The sequence below is a fragment of the Dryobates pubescens genome, chromosome Z (genome assembly GCF_014839835.1).
Source record: "Dryobates pubescens isolate bDryPub1 chromosome Z, bDryPub1.pri, whole genome shotgun sequence".
Classification (NCBI taxonomy): Eukaryota; Metazoa; Chordata; class Aves; order Piciformes; family Picidae; genus Dryobates; species Dryobates pubescens.
Window position 1 is genome coordinate 100,510 of NC_071657.1, and position 27,231 is coordinate 127,740.

Consider the following 27,231-nt stretch of genomic DNA (forward strand, 5'->3'; position numbering starts at 1 on the left):
CAGGAAGGATCTGGAGGGGCTGGAAGGTGTCCAGAGCAGGGCCATGAGGAAGAGCAGAGGGCTGGAGCTGCTCTGCTCTGAGCACAGACTGAGGGAGTTGGGGTTGTGCAGGCTGGAGAGGAGAAGGCTCCAGGGAGACCTCATTGTGGCCTTCCAGGATCTGCAGGGGGCTGCAAGAAAGCTGGGGAGGGACTTTGGAGGGTGTCAGGGAGGGATAGGACTGGGGGGGATGGAGCAGAACTAGAAGTGGGGAGATTGAGATTGGCTGCGAGGAAGAAGTTGTTCCCCATGAGGGTGGTGAGAGCCTGGCACAGGCTGCCCAGGGAGGTGGTGGAAGCCTCCTGCCTGGAGGTGTTTGCAGCCAGGCTGGAGGTGGCTGTGAGCAACCTGCTGTGGTGTGAGGTGTCCCTGCCCATGGCAGGGGGTTGGAGCTGGCTGAGCCTTGAGGTCCCTTCCAGCCCTGACAGCTCTGTGGTTCTGTGACTCCTTTCTGCCTGCCCTTCCAGAAGCATCTCCAGTTTCAGGCAGGGAGCTGCTTGACAATGCAAGAAGCAAAACAAAAAGAGAGAGAAGGCTGAATTCAGATTAGTCATAATTTACTGACAGACCTTCCCAACAGAACATCCAACAGCCCCAAGGGAACACTGGTTGTGAGCTCTTTTCTTTTATTCCTTCTTTTTCTTCTTCTTCTGTTTTTGGGGTTTTTTTCCCTTTTTTTTATCTTCTTTTTTTTTTTTCCCCTTCTTTTTCCTTCATTTTTTTTCTTCCCCTTTTTACTTTTTATTTCTTCTTTTTTCCTTTTTTTCTTCTTTTTATTTCTTCTATTTTCCCTTCTCTTTTCTTTTTATTTCTTCATTGTTTTCCTTATTCTTTTCACTTTTTATGTCTTTTTTTCCTTCTTTTTTCTTCTTTCTTTCCTTCTTCTTTTCTTCTTTCTTCTTATTTTTTCTTCTTTCTTTTTTCTTTTTTCTTTTTTCTTTTTTCCTTCTTTCCTTCTTCTTTTTTCTTCTTTTTTCCTGCTTTTTTCTTATTTTTTCTTCTTTCTTCTTTCTTCTTCTTTTCTTCTTCTTTTTTCTTTTTTCCTTCTTTTCTTCTTCTTTTTTCTTCTTTTTTCCTGCTTTTTTCTTCTTTTCTCTTTCTTTTCTTCTTTTTTATTTTTTTCCTTTGTCTTTTTTCTTCTTTTTTCCCCTTTTTTCTTCTTTTTTCTTCCCTTTTCTTCCTTTTTATTATTTTTTCTTTTTTCTTCTTCTTTCTTTTATTCTTTTTTCTTCTTGTCTTCTTTTTTATCTTTTCCTCCTTTCCTTCTTCTTTTTTCTTCTTTTTTCTTTTTTTCTTCTTCTTTTTCTTCTTCTTTTTTTCCTTATTTTTTCTTCTTCTTTTTTCTTCTGTTTATTTCTTTTTCCTTCTTCTTCTTCCTTTTTTCTTCTTCCTTTTCCTTCTTTTTATTTCTTCTTTTTCTTCCTTCTTCTTTTATTCTTCTATTTTTTAATCTTTTTTCCTTTTTTTTTCCTTCTTCTTTTTTCTTCTTCTTTTTTTTTTTTCCCTTTGTCTTTCTTCTTCTTTTATTTTTCTTCTTCATATTTTCCCCTCCTTGTTTATTTTCCTTTCCTTCTTTCCCTTAATGAATTGAGCTTTTTGCAGTCATTAAGCTTCTTGCCATAAAGGCTCTGTTCTGGTGATTCACTGCTGCCTTTTTTTTTTTAATAGTCCTATAAAAGTAAATGAATTGCTGGAATAAAACAACCTGCTTTGGTTTGGTTTATCTTTGTTGGTTTGTTCATTTCTCCCCTCCCCCCCACCTCCTGCTTCCCTTTAAAGGTTTCACTTCTCAGCCAGTTGCTGTTTAGGGTTTGTGGTTTGGTGGGGGTGGGGTGGGGTTGGGTTGGAGTTGGTGGGGTTGGGCTGGGTTTGGTTGGGGTTGTTTAGTGGGGTTGAGTGAGATTGGGGTTGGTTGGTTTGGGTTGGTGGGGTTGGGTTTGGTTTGGTGAGATGGGGTTGGTTTGGTGGGGGTGGAAGAGTTTAGTTGGTGGGGTTGGGTTTGGTTTGGTGGGGATGGAAGGGTTTAGTTGGTGGGGTTGGTTTGGTGGGTTAGATTGGGTTTGTTTTGTTTTGGTGGGATTGGGTTGGTTTGGTGGGGGTGGAAGGGTTTAGTTGGTGGGGTTGGTTTGGTGGGTTAGATTGGGTTTGTTTTGTTTTGGTGGGATTGGGTTGGTTTGGTGGGGGTGGAAGGGTTTAGTTGGTGGGGTTGGTTTGGTGGGTTAGATTGGGTTTGTTTTGTTTTGGTGGGATTGGGTTGGTTTGGTGGGGGTGGAAGGGTTTAGTTGGTGGGGTTGGTTTGGTGGGTTAGATTGGGTTTGTTTTGTTTTGGTGGGATTGGGTTGGTTTGGTGGGGGTGGAAGGGTTTAGTTGGTGGGGTTGGGTTTGGTGGGATTGGGGTTGGTTTGGTGGGGTTAGGTTGGGTTTGGCTTGTTTTGGTGGTGTTGGGTTAGTTTGGTGGGGGTGGATGGGTTTAGTTGGTGGGGTTGGGTTTGGTTTGGTGGGGGTGGAAGGGTTTAGTTGGTGGGGTTGGGTTTGGTTTGGTTTGGTGGGGATGGAAGGGTTTAGTTGGGGTTGAGTTTGGTGGGATTGGGTTTGGTCTGGTTTGGTGGGGTTGGGTTGGGTTTGGTTGGGTTTGTTTGGGTTGGGTTTGGTGGGGTTGGGTTGGGTTTGGTGGGGTTGGGTTGGTTTGGTGGGGGTGGATGGGTTTAGTTGGTTTGGTGGGGTTGGGTTTGGTTGGGTTGGGTTGGGTTGGGTTTGGTGGTGGTGGATGGGTTTAGTTGGTTTGGTGGGGTTGGGTTGTGTTTGGTTGGGTTTGGTTGGGTTGTGTTTGGTGTTATCCTGAGGGGTGGAGCATTACCTGAGTGCTTCAGCTCTGTCCTCAGGGTTGGTTTGGGGCTTTTTTCCCCCTCCTTTTCGTTGTACTATTTCTTGTCATGGTCTCATTGAAAGCAAAGTCTCCCTCAGCAGCTTTGACAGCAGCACCACCAAGCTCTGTGCTGTGCAGGACTCACTTGAGGGCAGGGATGGCATCCAGAAGGGCCTTGGCAGGCTGGAGGAGTGGCACAGTGCCAGCTGCAGGAGGTTCAACAAGCCACAGGGCAAGGTCTTGCAGCTGAGTTGGGCCAATCCCAGGCACAAATCCAGGCTGGGTGCAGAGTGGGTTGAGAGCAGCCCTGAAGAAAGAGCCTTGGGGGTGCTGGGTGCTGAGCAGCTCCCCAGGAGCCAGCAGTGCCCTCAGGCAGCCCAGCAGGCAGCTGTGTGCTGGGCTGCAGCCAGAGGAGTGTGGGCAGCAGGGCAGCAGAGGGGATTCTGCCCCTGGACTCTGCTCTGCTGAGACCTCACCTCCAATCCTGCCTCCAGTTCTGGTGTCCCCAGCAGGAGAAGGACACAGAGCTGCTGGAGGGAGGCCAGAGGAGGCCACAGAGATGATCCAAGGGCTGGAGCAGCTCTGCCATGGGGCCATGCTGAGGGAACTGGGGGTGTTCAGCCTGGAGAAGAGAGCTCCAGGGGCACCTCAGGGCTGCCTGCCAGGACCTGAAGGGATCTTGCAGGAAGGCTGCAGAGAGACTTTTGCTGAGGGGGTCTGGAGCCAGGACCAGGGGGAAGAGTTTGAAGCTGAGGCAGAGCAGGGTCAGCCTGGAGCTGAGGAAGAAGTTCTGCAGCAGGAGGGAGCTGAGGCTCTGGCACAGGCTGCCCAGGGAGGCTGTGGCTGCCTCCTGCCTGGGGGTGGTGAAGGCCTTGGAGAGGCTGAGTCTGGTTGAGAGGTGTCCCTGGGCAGGGTGTGGAGGTTGGAGATGAGCTCTGAGCTCCCTTCCAGCCTGAGCCATGCTGGGACTCTTCTTTCCTAGCTGGACTTGGCAGAAGCTCTTCCCAGAGAGCTGCAGCTCTATGAAACATCCTCCCTGAGCTTCCCCCTGCATCCCTTCCTGTGAGTGGTCAAAAGTGACCCCCACTGGTGAGCCCCTCGGGGGGATGTGTGGAGTCCCCACCTGAAAATCATCCTGGCAGCAGCTGGCAGCAAAGGTGGGGAGCTGGGGGGAAGGCAAAACCACCTGAGTGGTGTTTCCACTGGGGACCACAAGAGCTGAAGAGGAGGAAGAGGAAGGAGAGAGGAGGAGGAGGGAGAGAGGAGGAGGAGGGAGAGAGAAGGAGGAGGGAGAGAGGAGGAAGTGGGAGAGAGGAGGAGGTGGGAGAGAGGAGGAGGGAGAGAGGAGGAGGAGGGAGAGAGGAGGGGGAGGGAGAGAGGAGGAGGTGGGAGGGAGGAGGAGGTGGGAGGGAGGAGGTGGGAGAGAGGAGGAGGGAGAGAGGAGGGGGAGGGAGAGAGGAGGAGGTGGGAGAGAGGAGGAGGTGGGAGAGAGGAGGAGGGAGAGAGGAGAAGGTGGGAGAGAGGAGGAGGTGGGAGAGAGGAGGAGGTGGGAGAGAGGAGGAGGGAGAGAGGAGGAGGTGGGAGAGAGGAGGAGGGAGAGAGGAGGAGGTGGGAGAGAGGAGGAAGGAGAGAGGAGGAGGAGGGAGAGTGGAGGAGGGAGAGTGGAGGAGGGAGAGTGGAGGAGGAGGGAGAGAGGAGCGGGAGGGAGAGAGGAGGAGGAGGGAGAGAATGAGGAGGGAGAGAGGAGGAGGAGGGAGAGAGGAGGAGGAGGGAGAGAGGAGGAGGTGGGAGAGAGGAGGAGGTGGGAGAGAATGAGGAGGGAGAGAGGAACAGAGGGAGAGAGGAGGGGGAGGGAGAGAGGAGGAGGAGGGAGAGAGGAGGAGGAGGGAGAGAATGAGGAGGGAGAGAGGAGGAGGTGGGAGAGAGGAGGAGGTGGGAGGGAGGAGGTGGGAGAGAGGAGGAGGTGGGAGAGAGGAGGTGAGAGAGGAGGAGGAGGGAGAGTGGAGGAGGGAGAGTGGAGGAGGGAGAGTGGAGGAGGAGGGAGAGAGGAGCGGGAGGGAGAGAGGAGGAGGAGGGAGAGAATGAGGAGGGAGAGAGGAACAGAGGGAGAGAGGAGGAGGAGGGAGAGAGGAGGAGGTGGGAGAGAGGAGGAGGTGGGAGGGAGGAGGTGGGAGAGAGGAGGAGGGAGAGAGGAGGAGGAGGGAGAGAGGAGGGGGAGGGAGAGAGGAGGAGGTGGGAGGGAGGAGGTGGGAGAGAGGAGGAGGTGGGAGAGAGGAGTAGGGAGAGAGGAGGAGGTAGGAGGGAGGAGGAGGTGGGAGGGAGGAGGTGGGAGAGAGGAGGAGGAGATGGGAGGGAGGAGGTGGGAGAGAGGAGGAGGGAGAGAGGAGGAGGAGGGAGAGAGGAGGGGGAGGGAGAGAGGAGGAGGTGGGAGAGAGGAGGTGGGAGAGAGGAGGAGGGAGAGAGGAGGAGGTGGGAGGGAGGAGGTGGGAGAGAGGAGGAGGAGATGGGAGGGAGGAGGAGGTGGGAGAGAGGAGGAGGAGGGAGAGAGGAGGAGGGAGAGAGGAGGAGGTGGGAGAGAGGAGGAGGGAGAGAGGAGGAGGAGGGAGAGTGGAGGAGGGAGAGTGGAGGAGGAGGGAGAGAGGAGGAGGGAGAGAGGAGAAGGTAGGAGGGAGGAGGTGGGAGAGAGGAGGAGGGAGAGAGGAGGAGGTGGGAGAGAGGAGGAGGTGGGAGGGAGGAGGTGGGAGAGAGGAGGAGGTGGAAGAGAGGAGGAGGTGGGAGAGAGGAGGAGGGAGAGAGGAGGAGGTGAGAGAGAGGAGGAGGTGGGAGAGAGGAGGAGGGAGAGAGGAGGAGGTGGGAGAGAGGAGGAGGGAGAGAGGAGGAGGGAGAGAGGAGAGGGAGGGAGAGAGGAGGAGGTGGGAGAGAGGAGGGGGAGGGAGAGAGGAGGAGGTGGGAGAGAGGAGGAGGTGGAAGAGAGGAGGAGGTGGGAGAGAGGAGGAGGGAGAGAGGAGGAGGTGAGAGAGAGGAGGAGGTGGGAGAGAGGAGGAGGGAGAGAGGAGGAGGTGGGAGAGAGGAGGAGGGAGAGAGGAGGAGGGAGAGAGGAGGGGGAGGGAGAGAGGAGGAGGTGGGAGAGAGGAGGGGGAGGGAGAGAGGAGGAGGTGGGAGAGAGGAGGAGGTGGGAGAGAGGAGGGGGAAGGAGGAAAAAGACAAAGGAAGGAGGAGAAAAAAAGGAGAAAAAGGAGGAGAAAGAAGGGGGAGAAGGAGGAAGGAGGAAGAGGAAGGAGGAGGAGAAGGAAGGAGGAGGAAGGAGGAGAAGACTGGGTCCAGCCCCCGTGGGTTTGGCCCTTCACACCCCAGAGAGCACAGTGCCCTTGCCCCAGCATGCAGCAGCACCACCGGACCCAGCCAGGTCCCCACTGCATGGGAAGGAGCTGGAGGGGCAGCATTAAGGGGCAGGGAAGAAGGGAGCACAGAGATGAGCCCCCTGCCTGTGCCCCTGCCTGTGCCCCTGCCTGTGCCCCTGCCTGTGCCATGCTCTCCCTGTGGCTCTGCTGCCTGCACCCAGCTTTGCTGGCACCCCCCTGGGAGGGGGATCTGTGACCCAGGCTGACACAGCCCAAACAGCTGAATATGATGGAATCATAGAGCTGCCAGGGCTGGACCTCATCAGGTTCCTCTCTGCCCAGCTCTCAGCCTGTCCAAGGCTCTGAATGGCCTCACAGCCTTCAGGTGCCTCAGCCCAGCCTCCCAGCTTGGTGTCCTCACCTTTGAAAGGAGCTGAGGAAGGAGGGAGGAGAAACCACAGAACTCTCAGGGCTGGAAGGGACCCCAAGGCTCAGCCAGCCCCAACCCCCTGCCATGGGCAGGGACACCTCACACCACAGCAGGTTGCTCACAGCCACCTCCAGCCTGGCTGCAAACACCTCCAGGCAGGAGGCTTCCACCACCTCCCTGGGCAGCCTGTGCCAGGCTCTCACCACCCTCATGGGCAACAACTTCTTCCTCACATCCAACCTCCATCTCCCCACTTCTAGTTTTGCTCCATCCCCCCCAGTCCTATCCCTCCCTGACACCCTCCAAAGTCCCTCCCCAGCTTTCCTGCAGCCCCCTGCAGATCCTGAAAGGCCACAATGAGGTCTCCCTGGAGCCTTCTCCTCTCCAGCCTGCACAACCCCAACTCTCTCTGTCTCAAGCCCTCTCCTCTGCCACATTCCTCTTGGTCACCCACGACCAGAGCAGGGCTCTCTGCTCCCTGGGGTTCACCTCCTTATCTTTATTTTAAGCCACTGTTAACATTTTCCTCCCCTGAATGTTTGTTAATTTTTCAAACATCAGAACCCCATCATGGAGGAGGTTGGGAAGGGACCCCCAGAGACCACCCAGCCCAACCCCCCCTGCTCCAGCAGGGCACCCCCAGCAGCTTGCCCAGCAGCACAGTGCCCAGGGGGGGTTGGAAGCTCTCCACACCAGGACACTCCACAACCTCTCTGGGCAGCCTGCTCCAGCCCTCCAGCACCCTCACCACAAACAACTTTCTCCTCCTGCTCACATCCAACCTCCTGGGGGGCACTTTGTGCCCCTTGTGCTGTCCCTGGGCACCACTGAGCAGAGCCTGGCCCCAGCCTCTTGCCCCCCAGCCTTTCTCTCTTGCTGAGCATTGCTCAGCTCCCCTCTGGGGCTGCTCTGCTCCAGGCTCCACAGCCCCAGGGGCTCTCAGCCTTTGCTCCTCACTGCCAGAGCTGCTCCAGGGCCCCTCAGCAGCTCTGTGTCCTCCTCTGGACTCTCCCCAGCAGTTCCCTGTCCCTCCTGAGCTGGGGAGCCCAGAAGTGTGCACAACACTCCAGACAGGGGCATTACCCTCCCCACTCCTTTAACCTGCTGAGTGTCTCTCCAGCAGATGCTCTCTGTTGTCTGGCACCACCAGGATGTGCTTTGGGGGTTTGGCTTCGGTTTTTTTTCTCCCCCTCCTGCTGAAGCCTCATGAATGCTGCATGCTGCGTGGTGCTGAATAGATGTTTGACAATGCCAGACCGAGCAGCGCAGCCGGGGCTGCTGCCTCGCCGGCGCTGGAGTCAAGGGGGCAGGCAGCTCTCTGTCGGGGCTGCCTCCCAGCTCCACAGAAGGAGCAATCAAGGCTTTTGTGGCGCTGCAGACAATAGGCACAGGCCACATGTTGTGCAAGAGCTGAGCCCGAGAGGCAAGCAGGGGTTGGACAGAAGGTGCTGCTCCCAGGCTCTGCCTGCAGCCTCTGACACCTGCCTTTGGGGTTGCTCTTAAAGAGGCTCTGCTCTGAAATAAAGAACATGAAGCTGTGTTCCTCACAGCACCCAGGGACAGGGGATGGCTGGGGAGAGTCCAGCAGAGGCTGCAAAGCTGCTGAGGGGCCCTGGAGCAGCTCTGGCAGTGAGGAGCAAAGGCTGAGAGCCCCTGGGGCTGTGCAGCCTGGAGCAGAGCAGCCCCAGAGGGGAGCTGAGCAATGCTCAGCAAGAGAGAAAGGCTGGGGGGCAAGAGGCTGGGGCCAGGCTCTGCTCAGTGGTGCCCAGGGACAGCACAAGGGGCACAAAGTGGAACCCAGGAGGTTGGATGTGAGCAGGAGGAGAAAGTTGTTTGTTGTGAGGGTGCTGGAGGGCTGGAGCAGGCTGAGGCCACATCCATGGAGACATCCAAGGACAAACTTAATGGAGCAGCCTGCTCCAGCTGGAGATGCCTCTGCTTGCTGCAGTGGGGATGGACAAGGTGACCAGAGAGGGTCCCTTCCAACCTGGTGTCTGCACTCTGCCCCAGGGAGGCCACATCTGGAGTGCTGGGGCCAGGTCTGGGCTCCCCAGTTGAAAAGAGGGACAGGGAAGTGCTGGGGAGAGTCCAGAGGAGGACACAGAGCTGCTGAGGGGCCCTGGAGCAGCTCTGGCAGTGAGGAGCAAAGGCTGAGAGCCCCTGGGGCTGTGCAGCCTGGAGCAGAGCAGCCCTAGAGGGGGTCTGAACTAAAGGCTGAGGGGCAAGAGGCTGGGGCCAGGCTCTGCTCAGTGGTGCCCAGGGACAGGGCAAGGGGCAAGGGGCACAAAGTGGCCCCCAGGAGGTTGGCTCTGAGCAGGAGGAGAAAGTTGTTTGTTGTGAGGGTGCTGGAGGGTTGGAGCAGGCTGCCCAGAGAGGTTGTGGAGTGTCCTGGTGTGGAGAGCTTCCAACCCCCCCTGGGCACTGTGCTGCTGGGCAAGCTGCTGGGGGTGCCCTGCTGGAGCAGGGGGGGTTGGGCTGGGTGAGCTCTGGGGGTCCCTTCCAGCCCCTGCCATGCTGGGGTGCTGTGAAGCTGCTCCTGAACAGCCACAACCATCAACAGGCAGAAAAGAGGCAAGTTGCAGAAATGAGAGGCAGAGCAGCTAATAAATTTCTGTGGTTTAGTTTAGTGCCAGCTCCAAATGGCTCCCTGAAGAGTTCAGCTCAGCACAGCTTCCATCCACAGGCTCCAAGGCAAGGGAAGCATCCTGAGAGGAGGTTATTCAGCTGCTTCAAGGAGAGTAAACATGGGGAGGACTTAAATGCTCTTAGTATGCACCAGGAGTAAGCTCCCTGCAGCAGCACATTCACTCCCCTTCCAGGGAGGGGTAAGCACAGAGCCAGCAAGGTGGGAGTCAGGGTTCCAGCCACCTGAGCAGGGAGCTCATGCATTCAGAGCTCTCAGAGGAGTGGGGGGTTGGGAGGGACCTCTGAGGATCAGTGAGTCCAACCCCCCCTGCCAGAGCAGGTCACACAGGAAGACATCCACAGGCTCACAGCTCACAGGAGGTCAGGGCTTGGAAAGGACCCAAAGAGGTCACACAGCCCAAGCCCCCTGCCAGGGCAGGAGCAGACAACCCAGCACAGGAGGTTAGGGGTTGGAAGGGACCTCCAGAGGTCACCCAGCCCAACCCCCCTGCCAGAGCAGGAGCAGAGAACTCAGCACAGGAGGTCAGGGGTTGGAAGGGACCTCCAAAGATCACCCAGCCCAAGCCCCCTGCCAGAGCAGCAGCACAGAACCCAGCACAGGGCACACAGAACACATCCAGACAGGGCTGGGAAGGCTCCAGAGAAGGAGACTCCACAACCTCTCTGGGCAGCCTGCTCCAGGCCTCTGGCAGCCTCCCAGGGCAGAAGTTCCTCCTCAGCTTGAGCTGCAACCTCCTGGGCTGCACTTTCCATCCCTTGCCCCTTGGCCTAGCCCAGGGTGCAGCTGAGCAGAGCCTGGCCCTGGCCCCTGCCTCCTGCCCCCCAGCCCTCAGCTCTTGAGAGACATTGATCAGATCCCTCTCAGCCTTCTCCTCTGCAGCCTGAACAGCCCCAGGGCTCTCAGCCTCTCCTCCCCTCAGCATCTCAGTGGCCCTGCAGTAGGCTCTCTCCAGCAGCTCTTTGCCTTTGTTGAGCTCTGTTGCTCTGACACATGCCCACAACCTGTGCAGAGACACAGACAGCATTTGTGGGGGGCAGGTTTGGGGTTGTTTTGCTTTAAAACAGCCTGGCTTGCCCCTCCTCACCACAGCCACAGCCAAGCTGCCCCGACCCTGCCTCCTCCTCCTCCTCATGTTCCTTGGTCTGGGGCACAGTGTCTCACCAGGGCTGTAATCACAAACCATTGCTGCTGGTCAGGAGGTTGTTATGGAGGCTGCTGCTGGTCAGGAGGTTGTTATGGTGGCTGCTGCTGGTCAGGAGGTTGTTATGGAGGCTGCTGCTGGTCAGGAGGTTGTTATGGAGGCTGCTGCTGGTCAGGAGGTTGTTATGGAGGCTGCTGCTGGTCAGGAGGTTGTTATGGAGGCTGCTGCTGGTCAGGAGGATGTTATGGTGGCTGCTGCTGGTCAGGAGGTTGTTATGGAGGCTGCTGCTGGTCAGGAGGTTGTTATGGAGGCTGCTGCTGGTCTCTTCTCCCAAGTGGCCAACAGCCTACAGAGAGCTGCTGATGTGCCTCTGACCTCAGGGGAAGGGACTTTCAATTCATAAATCCTCCCACCATCCCAGATGATCTTTCCAGGGGGAAAGCCACACTCTGTTGGTGTTTTCCCTGCCCTTGCCTACAGCTCTCACACTCTGGAGACCTCTAACTGAGCCACACCATGGCTGAGCCTCCCCACAGTGTGCCTCTGTCCAGCCCAAGCTCAGCTCCTTGTGTCAAAGCCACACTCTGGGGGTTATTTCCCCCCCTTGCCTACAGCTCTCACACTCTGTTGGGGTTTTCCTCCCCTTACTTGCAGCTCTCACACTCTGGAGACCTCTAACTGAGCCACACCATGGCTGAGCCTCCCCCCAGAGTGTCTCTGTCCAGCCCAAGCTCAGCTCCTGTGTCCAAGACAACTCTGGGGGTTATTTCCCCTGCTTGCTTCCAGCTCTCACACTCTGTTGGGGTTTTCCTCCCCTTACTTGCAGGTTTCACACTCTGGAGACCTCTAACTGAGCCACACCATGGCTGAGCCTCCCCACAGTGTGCCTCTGTCCAGCCCAAGCTCAGTTCCCTGTGTCAAAGCCACACTCTGGGGATTTGTCCCCCCCTTGCCTACAGCTCTCACACTTTAGAGACCTCTGACTGAGCCACACCAGTGCTGAGCCTCCCCCCAGAGTGTCTCTGCCCTGCCCAAGCCCCTCTCTTTGTGTCCTTTGTCATTCAGGCCAGCACTGCCCATGCCCCTCCGGTGCTGCCAGCCAGGCAGCTTCCCTCCCACCTCCCCCCAGGCCAGATGCTTGCTTGTGTGCACAAACGAGGTGCTGGCTGCAGGGGGAAGGGGGGATGAATAGCCTCCACCTCCAGCAGCCCTGCAGCCCAGCTGTCCCTCCTCTCCTGCCTCCAGAGGAGCCACAAGGCCTCCAGCTCCCCTGATTAGAGAGCCTGCTGCATGCTAGCTGGGGCTGAGCGTTGAGGAACTGCACTAATAACACTCATTATTAGATTAAGACTTTTATTAGCCTAATATATTCCAGGCACTGCTCTTCTCTTTGGATTTTTGCCCATTAGGAAGTGTTTGGTAGCAGAGCTTTTGTTTGTCTCCACAGCTATTGTCCAGTCCACCCCGAGGTGACTACCTCCCTTCCCCCCTACCCCGAGGCTTCCCCCTGGTGAATTCTCACCTCCTCACCAGCAGCAGCTCCAGAGCCCTAAACCCAACTGGGGGCTGTGCAAGCCACAAGCAGCTGGAAGTCATGGAAGCACAGGGTGGGGAGAAGACCTCTAAGGTGGTGGAGTCAACCCAGCACCACCATGGCCACCAAACCATGTCCCCAGGTGCCACAGCCACAGGTTCCTGGGACACCCCCCAAGGGATGGAGACTCCACAGGAAAGCTGGAGAAGGCTCCAGGGAGATCTCATTGTGGCCTTCCAGGATCTGCAGGAGGCTACAAGAAAGCTGGGGAGGGAATTCTGAGGGTGTCAGGGAGGAATAGGACTGGGGGGGATGGAGCAGAACTAGAAGTGGGGAGATTGAGATTGGCTGTGAGGAAGAAGTTGTTGCCCAGGAGGGTGGTGAGAGCCTGGCACAGGCTGCCCAGGGAGGTGGTGGAAGCCTCCTGCCTGGAGGTGTTTGCAGCCAGGCTGGAGGTGGCTGTGAGCAACCTGCTGCAGTGTGAGGTGTCCCTGCCCATGGCAGGGGGCTGGGGCTGGCTGAGCCTTGAGGTCCCTTCCAACCCTGACAGCTCTGTGGTTCTACAGGGACTCCACCACCTCCCTGGGCAGCCTGTGCCAGTCCCTGACCACTCTTGCAGCAAAGGAATTCTTCCTCCTCTTCAGCCTAACCCTCCCCTGGCACAATTTCAGGCCAGCTCCTCTCCTTCTATCACCTGAGTCTAGGGAGCAGAGCCCAACCCCCACCTGGCTCCAGCCTCCTCCCAGGGAGCTGCAGAGAGCCAGAAGGTCTCCCCTCAGCCTCCTCTTCTCCAGCCTCAACACCCCCAGCTCCCTCAGCTGCTCCTCCCCAGCCCTGCTCGCCAGACCCTTTCCCACCTTTCTTGCCCTCCCCTGGCCCTGCTCCAGCTCCTCAATGTCCTTCTTGCAGTGAGGAGCCCAGAGCTGAGCCCAGCACTCCAGCTGTGCCCTCCCCAGTGCCCAGCCCAGGGGGTGATCCCTGGACGGGAGGCTTGAAGAGTACTCACCCCACGCCCTATCCCCAGCCCACCCCAGCACCACCCCCCTCAGAACGGAAACAGCCGAGGGAAAAGGAGAACTTCTCCGAGCCCCTCCGGAGGACCCCAGGCACGACGCTTTGCACCAACCCTTCGCGATCCAACCCTTCTGTTCGCTGCTTCCCCCATCCCCATCCTCATCAGCTTGGGGGCGGGAGGAGAGTGGGGGGAAGGAGGAGGAGGAGGAGGGAAAACAAAACGCCGCAGCCACTGCTAATTAAAGATTCCTTTTCAGAACAAAGCTGCCCCAAGCCAGGCGCTCCCCGCCCGAGGCGGGGGGCGCGCACCCCGCTCCCCGCAGGCAGCAGCCAAGCGGTGCCACCCAAAGGAGTCACCATTAAGATGGTAATGCCGGCTCGCCGAGCCCTTAATTGGATGAATCGGAGAGCCAGGAGCAGGCTCCTGCAATCAACAGACCCCCAGCCCCTCAGTGCGTGGCTGGGCTAAGCGCTGAGTTTTCAACAGATGCCTTCTGTTGAAGGGGAGGAGGGGGGAGAGGGAGAGAGGCTGAGGGGAGGGAAGGGAAGGGAAGGGAAAAGAGGTTTTCTTGCAAAGAGGTTAATCTCAGGCTCTGTCTGCAGGGATGCAGGAAAGCTCTCCCTCAGCGCTGCTCTGGAGGCTGTGGACCCCCGGGGCAGCGCGGATCACACAGGTGGTGGCTGCTGCCGGCGGTGTTATGCTGGGGGTGAGGGAAGGAAATAAAAGGAAGGAGGAGGAGGGGGGAAAAAAGGAGATATTATTAATAGATAAATCTTTAGTGCAAACATTCTGTGGCTAGAGGGTTGGTGTCAGTTGTTAAGCCTTACCCTGGGACTACCTGGGGCTGCTGTGGTACATGAAAGGAATCGTTTTGCCCTGTGACTTGCCTGAGAAGGGAGGAATCTGTCCACAGGCATTGCCGTGTCCTGCTGGCTCACAGCTGAGCTGGTCAAGGCTCTCCCATTTCTCCCCTCTGTCCTCTTTCCCCTTTCCACACTCTCAGCCCTGGGGGAAGAAAACCAAGCTGCAGCCTTGGGGGGTGGGAGAGAGACTTCTGCTCATCTCTAGGGCTCCTGCCTGCTGCCTTCCTTGGTTAGAGTTAAACCTTACAGTGAACCTCAGCTCCAGAGGATCACAGAGTGGTCTGGGCTGGAAGGGAGCTCCAGAGCTCCCTCAGTCCAACCCCCCTGCACTCAGCAGGGACATCCTCCATTGGATCAGGGCACCCAGAGCCCTCTCCAGCCTCACCTTCAGCATCTCCAGGGATGGAGTCCCCCAACCCCCTCCCTGGGCAACCTGCTGCAGTGTTCCAGCAGCCTCCTGGGGCAGAACTTGTTCCTCACATCCAATCTCCATCTGCTCTGCTCTCATCCCAAACCATTGCCCCTGGGGCTGTCCCTGCAGCCCTTTGGGCACAGTCCCTCTGCAGCCTGCTTGGAGCCTCCTGCAGGCACTGGGAGGCTGCTCTGAGGTCTGCCTGGAGCCTTCTCCTCTCCAGGCTGACCACCCCCAGCTCCCTCAGTCTGACCCCACAGCAGAGCTGCTCCAACTCAGCATTTTCTGGGCCCTCCTCTGGATCTGCTCCATCAGAAGGATTGCCAAGGTGAATACCACCCTCAGGTGCAGAGCAAGCTCCAGCCTTCTTCATCTCACAGAATCACTTGGGTTGAAAAAGACCTTGAAGATCACCAAGCCCAACCCTGAGCCCATCCCTGCCAGGGCAGTGCTGAGCCATGGCCCTCAGCACCACAGCTGCACAGCTTGGAAACCCCTCCAGGGATGGGGACTCCAGCACTGCCCTGGGCAGCCTGGGACAAGCCCTGGCAACCCTTCTGGGGAAGGAATTGTTCCTCATGGCCAACCTAAACCTGCCCTGGGGCAGCTTGAGGCCATCTCCTCTTGTTCTGTTGCTTGCTCCTTGGGAGCAGAGCCCAACCCCCACCTGGCTCCAGCCTGCTCTCAGTGAGCTGTAGAGAGCCAGAAGGTCTCCCCTCAGCCTCCTCTTCTCCAGCCTCAACACCCCCAGCTCCCTCAGCTGCTCCTCCCCAGCTTTTTGCTGGTATGAGACAGCATTTAAAGAGCCTCCAGGGCCATGAAGTGAGAGATTTGCCTTCCTCAGCCCAGCACTGCAGCCAGGTGGGGGCTGTGGAAAGGCAGCCAGATGCTGGTCATCTCCATTGGCAAGCAGGAAACTGGAGGCCAGCTGTGGCTGGAGTGCAAGGTGATCAGGACCTGATCACAGCTGTGGTGGTGGAAGGATGGTCTGCATCCCAATCACAGGCACAGAGAGAGAGAGAGAGCTTGGCAAGGGCCCATTTCCAAGCTCCAAAGTGATGTCAAGTCCAATCAAAGAGGATTTAAACACAACAACAACAAAAATAGAAATTATTATCAGTTATCACTTGTTGTTTTTAAAAGAAATGGGGAAAATGGGTTAAAAAGGGGGGGAAAGGGGTTAAAAAGGGGGAAAGGAGGCTCCAATAGGGGGGAAAAGAGGCTCTTAAAGGGGGGTGAAGATGTAAAAAAGGGTGGGAAATTAAAAGGGTGGAAAAGAATTAAAAAGGGGGAAAAAGAATTAAAAAAGGGGAAAAAGACTTTAAAAGGGGAAAAAAGACTTTAAAAGGGAAAGAAAGACTTTAAAAGGGAAAGAAAGAGGTGGAACAACTAAAAAGAGGGGAAAAGAATTTAAAAAAGGGAAAAGAAAAAGGGAGAAAATAATTTAAAAGGAAAAAATGAATTACAAAGAAAAAATAGTTTTAAAAAGGAAAAAGAATTAAAAAGGAGAAGAATAAAAAGGGGGAAAAATAATTAAAAAGAATTAAAAGGCAAAGAAAATAATTGAAAAGGGGGAAAAGGAATTAAAAAGGAAAAAAGGAATTAAAAAGGAAAAAAGTAAAAGAAAAAATAATTTTAAAGTAATTTAAAAGGGAAAATAATTAAAATAAAAAATAAAAAAGAAAAATAATTAAAAGGGAAAAAGGAATTTAAAAAAGAAAAAGAACTAAAAGAAAAAACTAAAAGGAAAAATAATTAAAAAGAAAAAAACTTAAAAAGGAAAAAATAATTAAAAGGAAAAAAGGAATTAAAAGGGGAAAAAATAAAAAGGGGAAAAAATAAAAATGGAAAAATAATTAAAATGAAAAAAATGAATAAAAAAGGTAAAAATAATTAAAAAGGAAAAAAAATTAAAAAGAATAAAGGAATTAAAAAGGAATTAAAAAGGAAAAAAGAATTAAAAGGGAAAAATAATTAAAAAGGGGACAAGGAATTAAAAAAGAAAATAATTAAAATAAAAAATAATTTTTAAAAAGAGTTAAAAGGAAAAAAGAATTTAAAAGGAAAAAATAATTAAAAGGAAAAAAGATTTTACAAGGAAAAATATTTTTAAATAAAAAAAATTAAAAAGAAAAAAGAATTAAAAAGGAAAAACATGAAAGAAAAAGGAAAAACATAAAAGAAAAAATAATTAAAAATAAAAACGTTAAAAAGGAAAAAATTAAAAGGAAAAAAGAGTTAAAAAGGAAAAAAAAATAATTATAAAGAAAAAAGAGTTAAAAAGGAAAAATTAAAAGGAAAAAATCAAAAAGAAAAAAAGAAAAAAGAATTAAAAAGAAAAAAGTTAAAAAGGAAAAAAATTAAAAGGAAAAAAATTTAAAAGGAAAAAAGTTAAAAAGGAAAAAAATTAAAAGGAAAATTAAAAAGGAAAAAATAAAAGAAAAAATAATTTAAAATAATTTAAAAGGAAAAAAATAGAATTAAAAAGAAAAAAAAATTAAGAAGGAGAAAAAAATTAAAAAGGAAAAACATAAAAGAAAAAAATAATTAAAAAGAAAAAAGAGTTTAAAAGGAAAAAATTAAAGGAAAAAATAATTAAAAAGAAAACAAAAAGAAAAAATAATTTTTTAAAAAAAAGAGTTAAACAGGAAAAAAGTAAAAGAAAAAAATAATTAAAAAGGAAAAATAATTACAAAGGAAAAATAATTAAAAAGGAAAAATAATTAAAAAGGAAAAAATAATTTTAAAGGAAAAAAAATAATTAAAAAGGAAAAAAAATAATTAAAATGGGGGAGGGAACGAATTAAAAAGGCACAAAAATAAGAATTAACCCCCCGCAACTGGCTCTGCAGGAAGGAACCCAAGCCCTTGTCAGCAGCAGAGAAGCTGCGCTGCGAGGCTGCTGCCAGGCCCTGCCGGCTGCGAGCAGGAAGCAGCTCTTAAATAAATATTTCTAATTATCATTTAAAAACTCCAGAGGCAGCTTAATGGCAATCAATAAGTGACAGCTTCCAGGAGCTGCCAAGCGCTGATAAGGGAAGGAGGAGGACAATGCACACGCAGTGAAAGGCAGGGCGAGGAGGCTGTGACCGTCGTGACTGCAGCCACCTGGGACATCCCCCTCCTCAGGGGCACTGCCGCCGCCTCCCCGGCGGAGGAATCCGCCCCTTGGACCTCTCCAGCGGAGCCAAGCCTCCCACAAGTGGAGCAGTGGGTCACGGGAGGAGCCAAAGGTGCCCAGCCAAGACTCCCAGCCCATGCCTGGGAAGAAAGGATAGGATGGGATAGGATAGGATAGGATAGGGTAGGATAGGATAGGATAGGGTAGGATAGGATAGGATAGGGTAGGATAGGGTAGGATAGGGTAGGGTAGGGTAGGGTAGGATAGGATAGGGTAGGGTAGGGTAGGATAGGATAGGATAGGGTAGGGTAGGGTAGGGTAGGGTAGGGTAGGGTAGGGTAGGGTAGGGTAGGGTAGGGTAGGATAGGATAGGGTAGGGTAGGGTAGGATAGGGTAGGGTAGGGTAGGGTAGGGTAGGGTAGGGTAGGGTAGGATAGGATAGGGTAGGGTAGGGTAGGATAGGGTAGGGTAGGGTAGGGTAGGGTAGGGTAGGGTAGGGTAGGGTAGGGTAGGATAGGATAGGGTAGGGTAGGATAGGATAGGATAGGGTAGGGTAGGGTAGGGTAGGGTAGGGTAGGGTAGGGTAGGGTAGGGTAGGGTAGGATAGGATAGGGTAGGGTAGGGTAGGATAGGGTAGGGTAGGGTAGGGTAGGGTAGGGTAGGGTAGGGTAGGGTAGGATAGGATAGGGTAGGGTAGGATAGGATAGGATAGGGTAGGGTAGGGTAGGGTAGGGTAGGGTAGGGTAGGGTAGGGTAGGATAGGATAGGGTAGGGTAGGGTAGGATAGGGTAGGGTAGGGTAGGGTAGGGTAGGGTAGGGTAGGGTAGGGTAGGATAGGATAGGGTAGGGTAGGGTAGGATAGGGTAGGGTAGGGTAGGGTAGGGTAGGGTAGGGTAGGGTAGGGTAGGATAGGATAGGGTAGGGTAGGATAGGATAGGATAGGGTAGGGTAGGGTAGGGTAGGGTAGGGTAGGGTAGGGTAGGGTAGGGTAGGGTAGGATAGGATAGGGTAGGGTAGGGTAGGGTAGGATAGGGTAGGGTAGGGTAGGGTAGGGTAGGGTAGGGTAGGGTAGGGTAGGGTAGGATAGGATAGGGTAGGGTAGGATAGGATAGGATAGGGTAGGGTAGGGTAGGGTAGGGTAGGGTAGGGTAGGGTAGGGTAGGGTAGGGTAGGGTAGGGTAGGATAGGATAGGATAGGATAGGATGAGATAGGGTAGGATAGAATAGAATAGAATAGACCAGGTTGGAAGAGACCTTAAAGATCATCATGTCCAACCCATCAACCAATCCACCACCACCTAAACTACTAACCCATGGCACCAAGCACCCCATCAAGTCTCCTCCTAAACACCTCCAGGGATGGGGACTCCACCACCTCCCTGGGCAGCACATCCCCATGGCCAATCTCTCTCTCTCTGTAGAACTTCTTCCTCACCTCCAGCCTGAACCTCCCCTGGCACAGCTTGAGACTGTGTCCTCTTGTTCTGGTGCCTGGGAGCAGAGCCCAACCCCCACCTGGCTACAGCCTCCCTGCAGGGAGTTGCAGAGAGCAAGAAGGTCTCCCCTGAGCCTCCTCTTCTGCAGGCTAAGCAACCCCAGCTCCCTCAGCCTCTCCTCACAGGGCTGTGCTCCAGACCCCTCCCCAGCTTTGTTGCCCTTCTCTGGACACCTTCCAGCAGCTCAACCTCTTTCCTGACCTGAGGAGCCCAGAGCTGGACACAGGACTCAAGGTGTGGCCTCAGCAGTGCTGAGCACAGGGCACAATGACCTCCCTGCTCCTGCTGGCCACACTGCTCCTGATGCAGGCCAGGATGCCCTTGGCCCTCCTGACTGCCTGGGCACACTGCAGGCTCATGTTCAGCCTACCATCACCCAGCACCCCCAGGTCCCTCTCTGCCTGGCTGCTCTCAGCCACTCTGCCCGCAGCCTGTAGCATTGCCTGGGGTTGCTGTGGCCAATGTGCAGCCCCTGGCACTTGGATGTGCTCAATCTCCTGCCCTTGGACTCCACTACCTCCCTGGGCAGCCTGGTGCAGCGCCTGAGAAGCCTTGCTGGGAAGACATTGCTCCTGATATCCAACCTGAACCACCTTGAAACAACTTGAGGCTCTTTCCTCTTGTCCTGTCAGCTGCTGGATGTAAGACCCCAGCCCCCACCTGGCTCCAACCTCCTTTCAGGGTGCTGGAGAGAGCAATGAGGTCTCTCCTCCCAAGCCAAACCATTCCACGAGCCAATGGCTCCTGAAGGTCCTTCCAAGCCAAACCATTCCATGAGCCAATGGCTCCTGAAGGTCCTTCCCAAGCCAAACCATTCCATGAGCCAATGGTTCCTGAAGGTCCCTTCCAAGCCAAGCCTCCTTTTCTCCAGGCTAGACAACCCCAGGTCCCTCAGCTGCTCCTCACAAGACCTGTGAGCCTGCAGTTGCTTCACTGTCCTTCCTCTGGACCTGCTCCAGCCCCTTGGTGCCCTTCTAGGAGCGAATGGCACAAACCTGAGCCCAGGGCTCCAGGTGTGGCCTCACCGCTGCCCAGCACAGGGCGGCCATCCCTGCCCTGCTCCTGCTGCCCACACTCCTGGTGACCACACCACCCTCAGTGACTGCGAAGAGGACTGGCAGCACACCACAGAAAGGGTCACAAGCCAAGGGAGAAGCTTCAGCACCAGCGAGCTGCACCCACAGCCTGGGCTGCAAGCTGCAGGCGCCGAGACAACAGAGCCCTCCCCAGGCACCGCGGGCGGGCTCCCCGCTGCCAGCCTCCTCCTGCTGCCACCCAGGCTGTGAGAGCCTTTCAGCCAGCTGCTCACAGCCAGCTGCTCACAGCCAGCCCAACACCCAAGCCAAGGAGAAGGAGAGTGCCAGGGCTGGCAAGGAAATGGGCTGTGGCCAAGCCACAGGCACGGCACAGGACGCAGAGCGCCCAGACCCAGACCTCCCCCCGGCCGCCGCCGAGCCGAGGCCGAGGTCCTCTCTCCGCCGATTTATACCTTAATTTTGCCTGATAATGCCTGCATTTGTCTCTATAGTCATCATTAGCTTTCCCCAAGGAAGGCAAGGGAAGAGGGAGGAGGGGGGAGAGGAGCTGTGCAGAGCCAGCAGAGAAAGGCTGCTCTTCCCTGCTCACCTAGCAGGTGTATTTACGGCGTCGTCCGAAGGAGTAATGGCTGCGCGCGGCAGAACATCTCCCCCCTGCCTCTGGTGTGGCTGCAAACAGCCACCATCAGTGCTGGAAACACAGGCTGACCCCCTCCATCCTCACCTCACCAAGCAGCTCATCTGGAGGGGCTGGAAGGTGTCCACAGCAGGGACACGAGGAGGAGCAGAGGGCTGGAGCTGCTCTGCTGTGAGCACAGCCTGAGGGAGTTGGGGTTGTGCAGGCTGGAGAGGAGAAGGCTCCAGGGAGACCTCATTGTGGCCTTCCAGGCTCCAAGAAAGCTGGGGAGGGACTTTGGAGGGTGTCAGGGAGGGATAGGGCTGGGGGGGATGGAGCAGAACTAGAAGTGGGGAGATTGAAATTGACTGTGAGGAAGAAGTTGTTGCCCAGGAGGGTGGTGAGAGCCTGGCACAGGCTGCCCAGGGAGGTGGTGGAAGCCTCCTGCCTGGAGGTGTTTGCAGCCAGGCTGGAGGTGGCTGTGAGCAACCTGCTGTGGTGTGAGGTGTCCCTGCCCATGGCAGGGGGGTTGGAGCTGGCTGAGCCTTGAGGTCCCTTCCAGCCCTGACAGCTCTGTGATTTCTCTTCCCTCCTTCCTCAGCTCCTTTCAAAGGTGAGGACACCAAGCTGGGAGGCTTGGCTGAGGCACCTGAAGGCTGTGAGGCCACTCAGAGCCTTGGACAGGCTGAGAGCTGGGCAGAGAGGAACCCAAAGAGGTCCAACATGGATGAGATCAGAGTCCTGCACCTGGGCAGGAAGAATCAACTGCAGCAGGACAGGGTGGGAGGGGATCTGCTGGGGAGCAGGACCTGGGAGTGCTGGGGGGCAGCAAGGTCTGCATGGGACAGCAATGTGCCCTGGGGGACAAGAAGGCCAAGGAGGTCCTGGGGGGCATTGAGAAGAGTGTGGCCAGAGATTGAGGAAGGTTCTCCTCCCCCTCTACTCTGCCCTGGGGAGACCTCACCTGCAATATTGCATCCAGCTCTGGGCTCCCCAGCTCAGGAGGGACAGGCATCTGCTGCAGAGAGTCCAAGGCAGGGCTGCAAGGATGCTGAAGGCACTGGAGACTGCCTGGGGAGGAGAGGCTGAGAGCCCTGGGGCTGTTCAGGCTGCAGAGGAGAAGGCTGAGAGGGATCTGAGCAATGTCTCTCAAGAGCTGAGGGCTGGGGGGCAGGAGGCAGGGGCCAGGGCCAGGCTCTGCTCAGCTGCACCCTGGGCTAGGCCAAGGGGCAAGGGATGGAAAGTGCAGCCCAGGAGGTTGCAGCTCAAGCTGAGGAGGAACTTCTGCCCTGGGAGGCTGCCAGAGGCCTGGAGCAGGCTGCCCAGAGAGGTTGTGGAGTCTCCTGCTCTGGAGCCTTCCCAGCCCTGTCTGGATGTGTTCTGTGTGCCCTGTGCTGGGTTCTGTGGTGCTGCTCTGGCAGGGGGCTTGGGCTGGGTGACCTCTGGAGGTCCCTCCCAACCCCTAACCTGTGACCCTGTGACCCTGGTTTGTTTTTGACCTATCAAATCACAAGACCACGGTTCCCACCACCACCTGCTTTTGTCTGCCCACCTTCCTGGACCCCTATCCCACTCCCCACCCCCTGACCTCCCTCTCCCCCTCCCCCCCTCAAAAAAAAAATCCTCTGTTTGGGCTTTCCAAAGCAGTTGCATAAAATATTAATTACTTCTATTTGGAGTGAATGAACATAAGCTAATAAATTTACAAATTCAATTACCAGGAGCTACCAGATGCCTTTTTGTTTAATTGCTATGGATTGCCCTCTGGACATCATAGGGAAATTAATAGAACATGCTGCTAATCGATAGGCACTGATTAATTGATCTGGAGCAACTCCTACCAGCACTCCTCCACCCCCAGGCATCATTAGTTATCATGCAGTCACAGCATGGGAGGGGGCTGGGAAGGGACCCCCAGAGCTCACCCAGCCCAACCCCCCCTGCTCCAGCAGGGCACCCCCAGCACCCTGCCCAGCAGCACAGTGCCCAGGGGGGGCTGCAAGCTCTCCACACCAGGACACTCCACAACCTCTCTGGGCAGCCTGCTCCAGCCCTCCAGCACCCTCACAACAAACAACTTTCTCCTCCTGCTCACATCCAACCTCCTGGGTTCCACTTTGTGCCCCTTGCCCTGTCCCTGGGCACCACTGAGCAGAGCCTGGCCCCAGCCTCTTGCCCCCCAGCCTTTCTCTCTTGCTGAGCATTGCTCAGCTCCCCTCTGGGGCTGCTCTGCTCCAGGCTCAACAGCCCCAGGGGCTCTCAGCCCTTGCTCCTCACTGCCAGAGCTGCTCCAGGGCCCCTCAGCAGCTTTGTCTCCTCCTCTGGACTCTCTCCTTTAGTTTCTTGTCCCTCCTGAGCTGGGGAGCCCAGCAAGTTCCAGAGTAGAATCGAGTAGAATAGAATGGAGTGGAATGGAGTGGAATGAAATGGAGTGGGATGGGATGGGATGGGATGGGATGGGATGGGATGGGATGGGATGGGATGGGATGGAGTGGAATGGGATGGGATGGAGTGGGATGGGGTGGGATGGGATGGGGTGGAGTGGAGTGGAATGGAATGGAGTGGAGTGGAGTGGAGTGGAATGGAGTGGAGTGGAGTGGAGTGGGATGGGATGGAATGGAGTGGAATGGAGTGGAATGGAATGGAATGGAATGGAGTGGAGTGGAGTGGAATGGGATGGGATGGGATGGGATGGGATGGGATGGGATGGGATGGGATGGGATGGGATGAAGTGGAGTGGAGTGGAATGGAATGGAGTGGGATGGGATGGAATGGAGTGGAATGGAGTGGAGTGGAATGGAATGGAGTGGAATGGAGTGGAGTGGAATGGGATGGGATGGAATGGAGTGGAATGGAATGGAGTGGAATGGAGTGGGATGGGATGGGATGGGATGGGATGGGATGGAGTGGAGTGGAGTGGAATGGAATGGAGTGGGATGGGATGGAATGGAGTGGAATGGAGTGGAGTGGAATGGAATGGAGTGGAATGGAGTGGAGTGGGATGGGATGGGATGGGATGGGATGGAGTGGAATGGAATGGAGTGGAGTGGAGTGGAATGGGATGGGATGGAATGGAGTGGAATGGAATGGAGTGGAATGGAGTGGAGTGGAATGGAGTGGAGTGGGATGGGATGGGATGGGATGGGATGGGGTGGGGTGGAATGGAATGGAGTGGAGTGGAATGGAGTGGGGTGGGATGGGATGGAATGGAATAGACCAGACCAGGTTGGAAGAGACCTTCAAGGTACTCTCCCTGTGTCCTCACCAGGGCAGAGGGGAAGGGAAGGAGATCCTCCCTTGACCTTCTGTCCACTCTCCCCTCCTTGCACCCCAGCAGACCACCTTCCCTCTTGGCCCTGGGGGCAGGCAGCTGCTGGGAGCTCTTCATGAGCATTCCATCACCTCAGCAGGCAAGGGCAGGCAAAGGGGAGGCCAGCAGGCAGGGGGATGGACTTTGGAGCACAGCAAAGGCCTCTGGCTGCTCCACAGAGCCCCAGCTGTGGCACTGGGTGGGGGGGAGGAGTCTGCATACAAATGGAGCACCTCACCCTTGAAGGTTAAGCATTCAGCTCCTCATGAGTGGCATAAAGAAGCCATCCTTCATGGGTGACCTCCTGTGTGTTCAGTGAGGGGTGTTTAAACCCCTGAGCTGCATCAAGTGCTGCTGCCTGCTGCCCCTCAGGGAGAAGCAGGAAGCTTGCTCCATGTGTTCAGGGGCAGGGAGGGCATGGAGGAGCCTGCCACTGGAGCCACAAACTGTGGGACAGCAAGGAGGGGCTCTGTGTGGGTGAGGATGAGGGTGCTGGAGGGCCTGGGGCAGGCTGCCCAGAGAGGTTGTGGAGTCTCCTTCCCTGCAGAGATTCCAAACCCACCTGGACATTGTGATCCTCTACAGTGAGAGTGGTGGAATGCTGGAGGAGGTTGCCCAGGGATGTAGCTGAGGCCACATCCAGGGAGGCATCCAAGGACAAACTTAATGGAGCAGCCTGCTCCAGCTGGAGATGCCTCTGCTTGCTGCAGTGGGGATGGACAAGGTGACCAGAGAGGGTCCCTTCCAACCTGGTGTCTGCACTCTGCCCCAGGGAGGCCACATCTGGAGTGCTGGGGCCAGGCCTGGGCTCCCCAGTTCCAGAGGGACAGGGAAGTGCTGGGGAGAGTCCAGAGGAGGACACAGAGCTGCTGAGGGGCCCTGGAGCAGCTCTGGCAGTGAGGAGCAAAGGCTGAGAGCCCCTGGGGCTGTGCAGCCTGGAGCAGAGCAGCCCCAGAGGGGAGCTGAGCAATGCTCAGCAAGAGAGAAAGGCTGGGGGGCAAGAGGCTGGGGCCAGGCTCTGCTCAGTGGTGCCCAGGGACAGCACAAGGGGCACAAAGTGGCCCCCAGGAGGTTGGATGTGAGCAGGAGGAGAAAGTTGTTTGTGGTGAGGGTGCTGGAGGGCTGGAGCAGGCTGCCCAGAGAGGTTGTGGAGTGTCCTGGTGTGGAGAGCTTGCAGCCCCCCCTGGGCACTGTGCTGCTGGGCAAGCTGCTGGGGGTGCCCTGCTGGAGCAGGGGGGGTTGGAGTGGGTGGTCTGCAGGGGTCCCTTCCCAGCCCCCTCCATGCTGGGGTGCTGTACCAGTTTACAGCATCCTCATGCTGAGAGCAGCTTCCCTGCCCTCAGCACGGGTGCCCACCTCAGAGCACACAGCTGCCTGCACTGTGGCACAGGAGCACTGCAGCATCTTCCAACGAAGACCCCAGCAGGAGCCCCGGGCAGGGAGGGTGCCAAAGGCAAAACCCTTCAGAAGTAAGCCAAGGGAGGCCCTGCAGACCTGGCTCTGACCCAGGAGGACCTTTGGCTCTGCCCAGATCACTCAGCAGAGCAGCTTTGATCCCACACCAGCCTGCTCAGGCTGCAGTGCCCCCGAGCAGAGGGCAGAGCACAGGGGGAGCAGCAGCAGCCCCCACACACGGTGAGGAGGGCAGGAGGTCAGCACAGAGCTTCAGCAACAACAGGACCAGGCTTGGCCTTTCTCCTCCTGCCAGGAGAATCAGGGATGCAGCTGCAGGGAAGCTGTGTGGGTTGGAAGAGATCTTTGTCATCATCCAGCCCTGAGCCCAGCCCTGCCAGGGCAGCGCTGAGCCATGGTCCTCAGCACCACAGCTGCACAGCCTGGAAGCCCCTCCAGGGATGGGGACTCCAGCACTGCCCTGGGCAGCCTGGCACAGGCCTGGACAACCCTTCTGGGGGAGGGATTGCTCCTCATGGCCAACCTAAACCTCCCCTGGAGCAACCTCTTGTTCCTTGGGAGCAGAGCCCAACCCCCACCTGGCTCCAGCCTCCTCTCAGGGAGCTGCAGAGAGCCAGGAGGTCTCCCCTCAGCCTCCTCTTCTCCAGCCTCAACACCCCCAGCTCCCTCAGCTGCTCCTCCCCAGCCCTGCTCTCCAGACCCTTCCCCAGCTCTGCTGCCCTTCCCTGGCCCTGCTCCAGCTCCTCAGTGTCCTTCTTGCAGTGAGGAGCCCAGAGCTGAGCCCAGGATTCCAGGAGTGGCCTCAGCAGTGCCCAGCCCAGGGCACAATCCCTGCCCTGCTCCTGCTGCCCACCCCATTGCTGCTCCAGCCCAGGCTGCTGGTGGCCTTCCTGCCCACCTGGGCACGCTGCTGTGCCCATGACACAGAGCAGAGAGCCCTGAGGGCTGCCCACAGGCAGCCGCCTGGGAAGCCAGCTCCTGCCAGGGGCTGCAGGGCACAGACCCTGACTTTGTTCAGGCTTCTTCAGAGGGCCCTGCAAGCTTTCCACCCTCCCAGGACCTTCCCACAGCCCCAGGCTGCTGTCTCTGCCCCACAGCACTGCAGAAAGCTGCAGGGCCCTCGGGACACCTCCTGAGACATCCCCTGGGCAGGACAGGGTGAGCTGGGCTGGCAGGAAGGTGACCTCAGCCAGGAGCCTGGCACTCAGCACAGAGCTGGGCAGGGGAGAGGATGCAAATCGAGTCTGCCTGCCCTGACAATAGGCCTTGATTAGAGGCTCCCTCAGCCCCTGGCAAGCCCCTGCCCTTGTTTGGTTTCCTGGGTGGGTTTGCTTTAACCCCCTCCCCTCCTCCCCTAGGCACAGAGGGATGGCAGCCCCTGGGTCACAGGCAGCCGTGGGGTGGGGGAAGGGGAGCAGGGTGGTGAGCCGATGGGGGGCAGCTCCCTGTGGGCACAACCTCCTTCCCCCCCCAGAGGGGCTGCAGAGAGAGAGGAGGGGGAGAGCACAAAACACAACCTCCCAGCACCTCCCCAGCTGCAGGGCAAGGTCATTAGATGACTTTTTGAAAGGGCTTCCCTGGCTTTAGTGCTCTCTCTCTGTCTCTCTCTCCTCATAAAGACAAGAAGAGAATGGGGGGGGGGTGGGGGAGGGGGAGAGAATGGAGGGGGGGGGAGGGGGGAAAATGGGGAGAGGGGGGAGAGAAAAAAAATGAGGAAGAGCTTTTCAATATTTTAAATGTCAAATCTGCAAGGAAAAGCTTTGACAGACAAAAGGTTGGGAGGTTTTTGGGTTGGTTTTCTTCTTCCCCCCCCCTTTCCTCTCCACCCCTCCCTCCCTCCTCTTTCTCTCCCCCCCCCCCCCCCCCCCCATTTCTCCCCCCCCCCTCCCCTTCTCCTCTTTAATGGAATACATTTTCTGGTGTTTAAACAAAGCAAGTACCTGGCAACAA